This window comes from Hevea brasiliensis, chromosome 2, assembly GCF_030052815.1.
Source record: "Hevea brasiliensis isolate MT/VB/25A 57/8 chromosome 2, ASM3005281v1, whole genome shotgun sequence".
In the NCBI taxonomy this organism is placed as follows: domain Eukaryota; kingdom Viridiplantae; phylum Streptophyta; class Magnoliopsida; order Malpighiales; family Euphorbiaceae; genus Hevea; species Hevea brasiliensis.
Genome location: NC_079494.1, coordinates 98,970,969 through 98,984,499, shown reverse-complemented (window position 1 = coordinate 98,984,499; position 13,531 = coordinate 98,970,969).

The window sequence follows — 13,531 nt, the reverse complement described above, 5'->3', positions numbered from 1 at the left end:
TTTTGATTTTGTATTAAAATATAATAAAAAAATAAAAATATCAAATTTAAATGCTCATTTATTTCAATTTTTTATACATTTAAATAAATTTTACATTATTATTTAATAGCTAAATAACTAAAAAAATCATAACTTTTATAAATTTTTTTTTTGCCAAACCTTTTAATTTTAGCAATTTAATATCAAATTTTTACATTATTTTCAATTTTAGCAATTAACCTAATTGGATTACTTAATTGACAAAAGTAATTCAAGTATTTGCCTACATTATTAATATTTGACAATCCTTTTATTTTTATATCATTTTTAGTAGTTATTTTTAAATTGACAAAAATATTATTTTAATTAATTTTTTTCATTGTTTTGAAAATCATATTACATTTATTTTGGTTATGTTATTTGTTCATACTTCATTTTTAAATATTTGATTTTTTTTCTTTAAATTTAAAATAAAATGATAAGAAAAATGTAAATTAAAAATATAAGTGGAAAGAGGGAGAGAAAAAAATAAAAAAAAATTAAGATAATAATATTAGACATATTATTAATTTATTATTTTTTATCAAAATGAAGTTAATTAAAAATAAAAATACTAAAATTATTGAATATATTAATAAAATTAAAAGGACTAGCTAAAATTGATAATAAAAGATAAAATTTGGATTATTTTTGTCAATTGATGAGTTCATTTGATTTAATTAAATTTATTGCTAAAATTGAAAATAATTAGAAATTTTTATGATCAAATTGATAAAATTAAAAGTTTAGACTAAAATTGATAATTTTTTTTGGGTAGATAACTAAAATTGATTATTGACATAAAAGGTTTTGATTTTTTTATCTTTAAACTTTATTTAATTATGTAAATATATGAGTATTTAAAGTTATATTAAAGGCTAAAATTAAAATATAATTAGAGCACTGTATTTTCAAATTATATAATTTAAGTTTTCATCAATAAATTTACTATATATACCTTTTTTTTTAAAATATTTCAATTTTTTAATTATATATATATATATATATATATATATATATATATATATATATATATATATAACTTTTTTACTTATAGCCTTGTATTCTTTTTAAATAATTAAACAATAAATATTAAAATATAAATTGAAGAATTTATGAACTAATCAAATTATTTTTATAATTTTTTAATTTACAAGAAATAATAATTAGCATATTAAAATTTTAGTTTTATTATAAATCTTATTTCAAAAAACACTCATATAAATAAAAATCCTAACTAATAAACAATTTTATTAATAATAAATAATAATATATAATTTAGCAGCTTAATATCATTTTTTTTTAATTTTTATAATTATAGCTATTTTTTTTTTACAATTTTAGCATAGTTTTAAAATTTTTTTAACCTATAGTAAAACTTGATTTAAATCAGCTAGCGTGATATAATTTTAATTATTGGTTTCTTTTTTAGTTAATTAACGTATCATAATTTTGACAATTGATTTATTTTATTTTTAACTGCTCATTAAAAATAGTAAATATTTAAAATTAAAATAAAATTCTCAAAAATTAAGGAATTTGTTATAATAGCAAAAGGTTAAAAAAAAAAATAAAAAAGTGAGAAAGGAGGAACATTGGGATTTCAAAAATGCCCTTCCTTATTCTTATTATATACCGAAATACTAAATCAAAACATCTTTATAAAAAAATAATTAATTTTAAAATTCTTATATCATTAAGATATAGTCAAGCAATAAAATATATATTTTTTGCCTTACGATCTTTATTTTAAATGGATAATAATAATTTTATTAAAAAAATTGAAACTATTTTGAAAATAAATTTTAGTAAATAATAAATTTTAATTTATAAGATCAAAATATTCATATTCACATAATATTTTTGTGATATTTTATTTATAATATTTTAATCACTAAAGTAATATAAATTAAAATTTTTATTTCATGTGTTTGTTTATAATATTTTAATTTACTAAAGTAATATAACTTATTAATTTTATTTTCTTATATTTTTTTAATCAACTTTAATTAGAAATAAAATATAGTTGTACTAATGAATGACTAAATTTAATTAGCTATTAAAAAATATAATATGATAATATTATATCATATATGAAAAGTTAAAAGAAAATTATATAAAAAAATTTAAATCACAAGTTTATATAATGAGTAAATCAATGTATAACGCACATTAAGATAAAAAAAAATAATATTTAAAAATGGCTTAATCTTTAAAAAAAAAGTTAATCCTCTTTATGTGTTTTCAATTTAAATTAAAAAAAAATTAATTAGTGTTATAAGCGAAAATGGAGCAACCTTAAATGCTTAACATGTAGACTTACAATATCTCAGAAAATATGAGTTACGACGAGGAGGTGATTCCTTGCATAAAAATCTCTAATAGGTAGTAATCTATGTGTGATGAAGTTCTCTCCTATTTGTTAGAGAAACACATATCAAATTTGTGAAAAACTTTGTGAGAGAGAGAGAGATCCTTTGTCATGACCCAAATTCTGGGCTGAATTGATACTAGGATTTGAATTAGCATAAAGCCTCTGAAAACCATAGTAAGTCTAACTATTCTTAACTCAACTATGAGACTCATAATTATAGTCTAATTTCAAGAAAATAAGTGGACAGAGTTCAGCATAAATTGGACTATCCAACAAGTAGTTTTTAGCTCAACCGACCTGTAAGCATAATATATCCAAAACTGAGGAGCTCAACTCATCCTTACAATCCTCAAACAAATAAATATAGTCCAATGGGACCTCAGCTCCTCCATACAATCACAATCACATAATAAATTTTACAACACCCAGTTGAAGAAGTTGTTACAATCCCCAAAAAGTTTAATATACTACTGGTACATGTAGAGTTCTAGAATATAAAATGAGAAAATAAAAATGCAATGAAACTGCTTCTGGTAAACCTTTGAGAAAGAAACCAGGTTAATATCAAAGAGCCCTCCTGTCACTTGGGAAAAATAGTTAAACAAGAGTGAATGTTCGACTCAAAGAGTAAGATATTGATTTTAAATATAATTTCTACAACTATCTAAGGCTAATGTATCCTTAAGTATGCAATTCAACATACACATACATTTTCAAACAAATCAAATCATATTCACATAAAAGGCAATTTGGAGTACTCACACAACCGTATGTCATATATATATATATATATATATATATATATATATATATATATATATATATATATATATATATATAGGAGCTAATTACCTATACAGCTCTCTTAATTCCAACCTCTACCAGGGGAAATCAACTCGAGCCAGACTTTTTCTTAATAATCCAAATGCGAGGGTCAGTGAGATCAACTCAAAGCTATACTCACCCCAACTTATCCATAAAAAGGATCAAGTCTCAACGAGTCAAGCTCTAGCAGCGACTACCGGTCTTACTCATATCCATAAACACACCACACGCACGCCAACACACGCACACAACTCCAAATAACCTAAAGGCGATATCCACAATAATATCATTAATTAAATATGCAATACAATACATGCCTAGAAATTAACTATGTACATATATTTATAAGTGAATATATGGGCATGCATTGAATATATAATAATACTGAAATTATAAATAAAATCAATATCTACTTACAAATCAACCACAAGTTACTGTGGAGGCTAGGCAGAAGAAGAAGGCTGATATGATCAGCTAAAACAATTATATTATGAATTTATCAGCATTTTCACAAAGCAAGGATTTAAAGAGTCAAAGATATCCTAATTTATGCTGAAAATTCAACAAAGTTTTCCCTGTATCTAAGATCTACCCAACCTACAAAGTAGCTCAAACAATACTTCTATAACCAAAGGCCTCAGGCCACATCTCAACAACATCACACAACCCTCTTGGGCTCGTCAAATCAGACAAAACTCATGTAATCAGACAATTTAGCTATGAAGTTTAAAACTAAAATTTTTCAAAAATCATCCAAACCAACTTCAAAAATTCTATAAACGTGCCCCTGCTGTAACGCCCTCACCATAGATAGTCCGTATAATCTCTGTTCCGATGACTAATGTCTGTTCAGACAGCTAGAATGTCTGGAACTATACTTAAACTATAGTGAGGGGGCATGAATTGATGGAATAAATGTTAATAAAATATAGAAAAAATTTTGAGAAAATAAAATAAAAATTTAGAGAAATTATTAAATGGTACAATAATAATAAAATAACTCGATATGCACTATGAAAGACATTTTGGTCATTTCACTCTCAAAGGTGAAATTTGACCTAAATTTCAAATTAAAATTTATAGAATAAAATAATTAACATAAATTAAAATTTATGAAATAAATTAGAAAAATGAGAAGAGAAAAGAAAAGAAAAGAAAAGAAAAGCTAATGACATTTTAAAAATTTAAAGTACACAAAAGTAAAAATATAAATAGGCACTAGAGACAAAAGTCAACAACCTTCATCTTCTTCCCCACTCCCTCTTCTTTCTCTTGGCCGGCTGGTTACTCCCCATTTCCACCATTTTTACTCAAGCTTCAAGCTTGATTTCCCAAGCTTCTTCCACCCAAAAACCATAGCCCTTTTCACAAAAATTCCTCCCTACACTATAAGGAAGCTTTAGATACCCATTTGAAGAAGAGAAATTAAAGTTTGCAAGTTGTGTCACAAGGTAAGTGCAAGATACCACTTTCTCTCTTCTTTAAATATTGTAAGAATGATAAGATGAGTGAGTATCACATGAAAATGAAAACAAATGATAAGAAAATGTAATGTCCAAATTTCGACAGCCATGGAACCTTGAGGTTTGATGCTTTTAAGTGATGAAAAATGGTTCCATGAGAATGTTTAATAAGTTGATATGTTTGGGATTTTGATTGTGTAGTGTTTGTACAAATTAAAACTTTGAAACTAGGGTTTATGTATATGATTGGAGACTTTATGTAAATGCTTGAAATTGACCTATTGAGTTGAGATTGTTACTTATAGAAGTGTTATGCATGCAAATTGAAGTAAGAAAGTTAGAGGATATTGAATTTTGGGAGTGTCATTTTTCTGCAGGTTGGGACTCAATGAGTCCAGTGTGTTTGTTGAACCATAACTGAAAATGTGTGACTCCAATTGGTATGAAGCCAATTGAAGGTGAAATTAGACTCAAAATAGCCCATTTTTCATGTAGACACCATGCCCAAATTTTGTCAAAAACTTAACCTAAACACTACCCAAATCTAGATGACCTTGCATAAAAACTAGAAAATGATCAAATGAATAGTTCATATTCATTTGGTCATAACTCCCTCTATATTAGTCTAAATGACTTGAATCTGATACCATTGGAAAGCTTAGATATAGAGCTACAATTTTTATGAAGACCACTAAACTTAGAAATGCCAAAAACCAAACCAAATTGCTGGCTCAAGTTGGGTCACAAAATTGCCCAGAATTAGGTTGTCCAGAAACTGCTAGACATAAACTCACTTGACCAGTTTTGGAAAAATGACCATAACTTGGTTTACAAGAACTCAAATGTAATGAAACTAGTGGCAAAATGTCCACAAGACACAGACCTACAAATTTGATATTTTGACCAAAACCCAGAAATCAAGAGAACTAGGTCAAATAGTTAGAACAAATCACTATATCAAAACCTGAAATTTGACCAAACTTCATTTGACCTCAAAACAGTCTTTTAGTCATATCTCCCACTAAAAAAATCCAATTGAGATGAGCCATACCTTTCCAGAAACCTAAGAGATAGGGTGACAACTTTATTTTAGAAACCTTTCCCAAATTATGCTTGTAAGAACCTCAAAAAGTGACCTGAAGTCACTAACCTGAACTAAACACCTGTTGGCACAGGGTATATGAGCCCAGGTAAGTTAATTAGCCATAAATAATTCCAAAAAACTTGAAAAATTGTGATTCAAATTTCTCAATGATCATAAGACATAGAACAACAATTTCTATTGAGATCACCCTGCCTAAAAATGACTGTAACATGTTCCATTAATTAGGTAAAGTTTAAGTCTAACAGTTGCCTAGTTAAGGAACCAGAATCTGAAAATGAGTCAGTCATGGTTATCCTACCATAACTTGAGTTCTAAAACTCAAATTGACATGATTCAAAAATGAAAATAAAGATAAGACATAGGGGAACAACTTCCATGAAGTAAGTATGGCCAAACAGGGGCTACAAACTGATCATATGGATAGGTAAAAGTAAGACATAAAACTAAAACTAAAGAAAGGTCTATGAGGTAAATTATCTTATGGTAGGGAATTTAGCCCTAACAAGCTATTAAATACTAAACCATATGAAAGAGGTATGTGGGACCCATTTTCGCACTATCAAGTGATATGAACATCTCAAATAATTGTGTAATAATGTGTAATTGCCTATAGTATACCTAGACTTATTTATTTAGTTTGGATCAATTGGTATACCAATTAGGGACTACAGATAGCAGTACTGCCCATAGGAATAATCATTAACAGATAAAATATGTCTGGTATGCTTACCCATGGGCTAATGTGCCTAATATTGTACCTGGCTTAAATGCCTACTCGCAGGCTTCATGCCTGACATGACTGACGTATATTAGATAGATATATGGTTGTCTAACTAGTATACTCTCGTGTATCCAGCTTTTATAATTGGTTATAGCTTGGGCATTGAAAATGAAAAATGAAGACTGAATATACAATAAGTAAATAGAAAAGATCCTGATAATTTTAATTGTTTCCAAAGTGCAATGAAAATGTAAAAGAACTAGAAAATTATGAATTGCCATTATTATTTCAATTATTAGTCATTGTTATTATAAATTATGCACCACTAAGTGTTATGCTTAGCGCGTTGGTTTTCCATCGCGTAGGTACTGGAGATCAGCAGCCGCCACAGCAGCCACCACAGCAGTGTTCGAACAGAGCTCCGACCAGATCTGCTACCATCAAGAGTCACCTCACCAGTCTTTTGTATTTTGGTAGGGCCCATGTATAAACTAGTATTTTCATTCATTATGTCTAATCATGATGTAATTACTAGTTTATGATGTATTTCATTTTGGACTTATAATTAAACTTTGAGATTGTAATGAAAACTTATAATTTATTATCTATGAATTTCTATATGAATGAAATAGATGATACTTCATTTTGAGATCTCATAAATAATTGTGAATGATATGATAAAAGCAAATATGACATGGAAATGTGTGAACTGAATATGAATATGTTAACAGGTGATTAGTGGAACCTGGCAGATGCTAATAAAACAGAGAAGACTCTGTCCGGGTCTCCACAGAAATAAGTTATAAAAAAAAAATTTCTACACATAGATTATCACTTTTAAATGATATTAAAAGCTCACAATGAATATAATAAGACAAGATAGGGTGCTCCGGCACTGAATGTGAGCGCTTCTTGCTCGGCTATATAGTAGACGGGTAAGGGGCATCACATTTTAGTGGTATCAGAGCAGAGGTTTAGGTGGTCATAGACCTTGATAGTTAGAAATAGATAGAGTGCATTACATGCATGGGCCTTTAAATAGAGTCGAGATGACACTAATGCAGATCGGTTCTTTGTCTATTTTATAGGATCGATGACATCTGATCCTTCAGAGCATGGACCTCTAGGATCGATAGAGGAGGAGGTAGAGAGCCACGCACCCGCACCTGCTCCTAGTAGGGAGTGAAGCAGTAGAGCCGAGTCATCCCAGGGTACTGCACAGAGAGCACAGCAGGCCTTCTTGGAACAGATGACTCAGCTGCTCTGTCAGGTCACCGGAGCTATACCTCAGCCATAGCCCGTGGTATAAACTTATGTTTTTCACGCTTCCGTTCCTTCAATTGGTATCAGAGCCACTATACTTGCCATTTAGATTGTTGATTATATGATTTAATTGTGTGATTTGATCATGAGATGATTGATCCATTGCTGGTTGGATCAAGAGGTGTGGCGGCATGCTTGATGAACTCCAACATGGTGTGCATGGCTTGGGAAGATCATGGTGCGCATGGTTGTTATTAAATTCTACAATTGTTGCATGATGAAAGGTTCATCATATGACTAATTAAAATGTTTAATTAGAATTTTAATCACACAATTAAATTATGATTCAAATCAGAATTTTAAAAATTGTTTGAATGTGATTCAAATCTGAATTTTAAAAGTTGTTTGAATGTGATTCAAATATGAATTTTTAAAGTTGTTTGAATCATATTTAAATCTGATTTTTTAAAATTGATTGAATAAAATTCAGATCTGATTTTTTAAAAAATATTTGAATGTGATTTAAATCTGATTTTTTAAAAAATGTTTGAATGTGATTCAAATCTGAATTTTTAAAGTTGTTTGAATGTGATTCAAATCTGAATTTTTAAATTTATTTGAATCATATTCAAATCTGAATTTTTAAGTTGAATATGAGATATTCAATTTAATTTAAGTATGTATGTTTTATTTAATTGTTAAATAGTGATATGCATGATGGATGATCATGGACTATAAAAGACCAATGTGATTGGATTTATTTCTTTTATGTTTCTTTGGGATTGTAAATTAATTAATTAATTTTAATTTATTTTGGGCATGTATTATTAAGTTTGTAATAATTTTTGGGTTGTAATTTCATTTATTTAAGTTTTTGTAAATTCGCCTTGGTATGCCAAGGATTACTATATAATATTGGATTGCAAGAAGTTCAAGGAGATCAAGAGCAATGGTGGGACCAGTGGGAGGAATTCAAGATAAAGTGTTGATTATGTACTCCTTCAGCAACTCTTGTAAAATGAATGAATGAATGAAATGCACCTAGGAATGCCCTGATTCAATTCTTGGTGGCTCAGAATTGAATCCCTTAGAAAGTCCATGATCATACCATATTTATTGCTTATCCATGAATGCATGAGATGTATGGGAATGTATGCTATTATATGATATATGCATGCTAATTGGATAATGTGCAAAGTAAGACCTTAATAGTAATTAGAATGACCATAAAATCTTCCAAACAAATGATTAAGTTGGAAATGCTATAATTAAAGTAATTATAACATAGGCCCTCGATTGGAGCAATTATTTTAAGAAATTTTAAATAGTTACATAAGATGCAATTAATTTAAGAGATTTTCTTAAGAATAATTGTTAAGCATGAGATGTTGTAAATATGTAAATGGTTTAGTGGCCAATATTGGATGTACCTGAGGACATTAAAATTATTTGCATAATTACTGGCTCAATGGGATCAACTTAACTAATGCAAGATAAGTCAATAATGGATGTACTTGAGATTTTGAGCATTAGGGGCTAGGTAAAGGATTGAACCTCACATGAGATGTGATGGGCAAGGAGTTGCTCACTTATAGTTTATTATAATTCCAATAATGGATGTACCTGAGGATGATCAATAGAATTATAAGAATTTAATCACCCACTAGAAATCCATCCAACTAGGATTTCCGTTTTCTACTTTGGAAGTGTAGGATTCGCTAAGTTAGTGGGAGGACCAATTTGATTAAAAGACCATAATCATTTTGGTTAATTACATGATACATTTACTAATTAATCTAGTTATTTTCTGTAGTTAATTTTCTGATAAAAATGAGCACAAAACAACCACCACCATCCAATATCCTTGCAAGCATACTTGATCACAATAGGTTGACAGGACCTAATCTGTCTGATTGGCTAAGAAATTTGAAACTTGTCCTGAACCTTGAACATATAGGATATGTTCTAGATTCAAATGTTCCTGGTCCCTTACGTCCAGAGGCCACATAAGAGGAACATGAAACTTTGGACAAGTGGAAGGAGCATGATATGAGAGCTAAGTGTTACATGCTTGCTTCCATGAGTAATGAGTTACAGAAGCAACATGAGAACATGCAGAGTGCGAGTGAGATCCTCCTTCACCTACAAGAGTTGTATGGTGAGCACATCAGGAATGCTAGGTATGAGATATCTAGACAGCTATTCCGTATGAGGATGTCTGAGGGACAGAATGTTGGGGATCATGTCCACAAGATGATTCGGCTGATTGAGCAGTTGGAACATCTTGACTTCAACATGGATTTCCAACTACAGACGGATTTGATTCTTCAGTCCCTTCCTGAGTCTTTTGGGAATTTTGTGACAAATTTCCATATGACTAAACAGGAATGCACCTTAGCTGGTTTACTCAACATGCTGGTTATTACCCAAAAGAATATGCCAGGCAATAAAGGAAAAGAGGTAGCTTTGGATGCATCTTCTTCTGCTGGAAAGTCCAACAAGAAGAAGGGCAATAAGAAAAAGAAACCTCAGATTCCTGGTCCTTCCAAGAAAATAGCTAAACAGAAAAGGAAGACTAAAGCTGATGGAGGCAAAGGAAAGTATTTCCACAGCCAAAAGGATGGGCACTGGAAAAGGAACTGCCCAGAGTATCTTACTTCTCTGAAGGACAAGAAGGATACACCTTCGGAAAGTATGTCCATATCTTGTTATTTAGATTCTGATGATACTCATAGTTCATCTACAGCTTGGGTTTTAGATACTGGTGCCAGTTCTCACATTTCTAATGATATGCAGGAACTAGCAAACAGTAGCAGCTTGCGTTCTCAAGATATTAGAGTCCGGATTGGCAATGGCTCAACTGTTGAAGCTTTAGCCATAGGATCTAAATCCTTTTACATGTTTGGACATGTTTTGTGTTTGGATAATATTTTATATGTACCTGATGCTTTTAAGAACATCATTTCTATATCTAGTTTGACTAGAAATGGCTATGAATTTCAGTTCACAGATGATATTTGCAATATTTATTTTGGAAATAAATATGTTGGTTTGGGTTATATGAATGATGGTCTTTATTATTTGGATAATAATGACAAAAACAAATTGAATGCAAGTGATATAAAAGAATGCAATGCCATAATGAAAACCAACTCAAGTTCAAAATATATTTGCCACTTAAGGTTATGTCATGTTGCAGAAGATAGGATTGCAAAACTGGAGAAAATGGGGATTTTATCCTCATTGGGCTCTGAGCCTACTCCAACTTGTGAATCTTGCCTTCAGGGCAAAATGACTAGATCACCCTTTATTGGACAAGGGTTAAGAGCTGAAATGTATGTGGTCCATTTAAAGAAATGGCTAAAGGGGGTTTTCATTACTTTATTACCTTTACTAATGATAAATCAAGGTTTGGGTATTTTTATTTGATGAAATACAAACATGAATCCTTTGAAAAGTTTAAGGAATTTAAATCTGAAGTAGAAAATCAAACAGGAAAGAGTATTAAAGCTCTTTGATCAGATTGTGGAGGTGAATATTTGAGTACTGAATTTGATGAATACTTGAGAGAGCATGGCATTGTTTCTCAGCTGACTCCTCCAGGAACGCCACAGCTGAATGGTGTATCTGAAAGGAGAAATCGTACCCTATTGGATATGGTACGTAGTATGATGAGCTATACTGATATGCCAATCTTCTTTTGGGGATTTGCATTAGAATCAGCTTTGTATATTCTGAATAGGATTCCATCAAAATCAGTTTCTTCCACACCTTATGAGATATGGCATGGAAGAAAACCAAGTCTTAAGCATGTTAAGATTTGGGGTTGTCCAGCTTATATCAAAAAGCTGAACACTGATAAATTGGAGACCAGATCAGAAAAAGGTCAATTTGTTGGATATCCAAAAAATAGTTTTGGATATTATTATTTGCCTACTTCACAAAAGGTTGTGATAAGTAGAGATGCCACATTTCTTAAACAACAATTTGTTCAAGAAGGAGGCAAAGGAAGGCAAATAGAGTTAGAATTGGAGAATTCTGACCAATCAACAGATCAAATGGATATAGATCTATCTAGTCAACCTATACCCGTTGATGAAACATCTACAGTTGTTCCTCGTAGAACAACCAAGGTATCTCATCCACCAGTGAGATATGGTTTTCTTCATGAAGAAGAACAAGAGTTGTCTACTCATGAAGAAGTAGATCATGGAGATGATCCACTTACCTATGAAGAAGCTATATCAGATATAAACTCTTCAAAATGGATTGATGCTATGAAATCTGAAATTGATTCCATGTATAAGAATCAAGTTTGGGATCTTGTTGACCCACCTGAAGGTATTGTACCTATAGGGAACAAATGGGTTTTCAAGAAGAAAATTAGTTCTGATGAAAAGGTAGAGACTTATAAGGCAAGGCTAGTAGCGAAAGGGTTTCGCCAAAGGCAAGGAATCGACTATGAGGAGACTTTCTCGCCTGTTGCCATGCTTAAATCAATTAGGATTTTATTAGCAATAAATGCATACTATGATTATGAGATTTGGCAGATGGATGTCAAAACAGCTTTTCTCAATGGATACATTAAAGAAAACATTTTCATGGAACAACCTAGGGGTTTTGAATCCTAAGATGGTTCCAAGGTATGCAAGCTAAAGCGATCCATTTATGGGTTGAAACAAGCTTCGAGGAGTTGGAACATCCGTTTTGATGAAGCCATTAAATCCTTTGGTTTTATCAAAAAATGAGGATGAGCCATGTGTATATAAGAAGGTTAGTGACAGTGCTATCACTTTCCTTGTCTTATATGTGGATGACATACTGTTGATGGGTAATGACACAGGTATGTTGACGACTATAAAGGTATGGTTGTCAAATACATTCTCCATGAAAGACTTAGGGGAGGTAACCTATATTCTTGAGATTCGCATCTATAGAGATAGAGCGAAAAGAATAATTGGTTTATCTCAAAGTCTATACTTGGAAAAGGTGTTAAAGAGGTTTAACATGCTTGATTCCAAGAGAGGATTGTTAACAGTGAGACATGGTATCCACCTTTCTAAAGAGATGTCTCCAAAGACACCTGAAGAAAGAGATAAGATGGCCCGGATTCCATATGCTTCGACTATTGGAAGTTTAATGTATGCAATGTTGTGTACTAGGCCGGATATCGCATTTGCTGTTAGTTTGACTAGCAGGTATCAATCCAATCCAGGTTTGGAACATCGATAGTCACAAGAATATCCTTAAGTACTTGAGAAGAACTAAGGATTTATTCTTGATTTATGGAGGTGGAGACTTACAATTGGATGGTTATACTGATTCTGATTTCCAATCAGATATCGATGATAGAAAGTCAACCTCTGGATATGTGTTCATTTGTAATGGGGGTGGAGTCAGTTGGAAGAGTTCCAAACAGAGCACGACTGCAGATTCCACTACAGAGGCTGAGTATATTGCTGCATCAAATGCTGCAAAGGAAGCTGTTTGGATAAAGAAGTTCGTGACAAAACTTACAGTAGTTCCTTCCATTGAGTCAGCAGTTCCACTACACTGTGACAATAATGAAGCAGTCATACATGCTAAGGAACCAAGGTCTTACCAGAAATCCAAACACATAGAAAGACGCTACCACATTATCAGAGAAATAGTTGGGCGAGGAGATGTAGCCATGCAGAAAATAGCATCAGCTGAAAATCCAGCTGATCCATTCACTAAGCCTATGTCACAGACTCAGTTAGACCGACATCTTGAGAAGATAG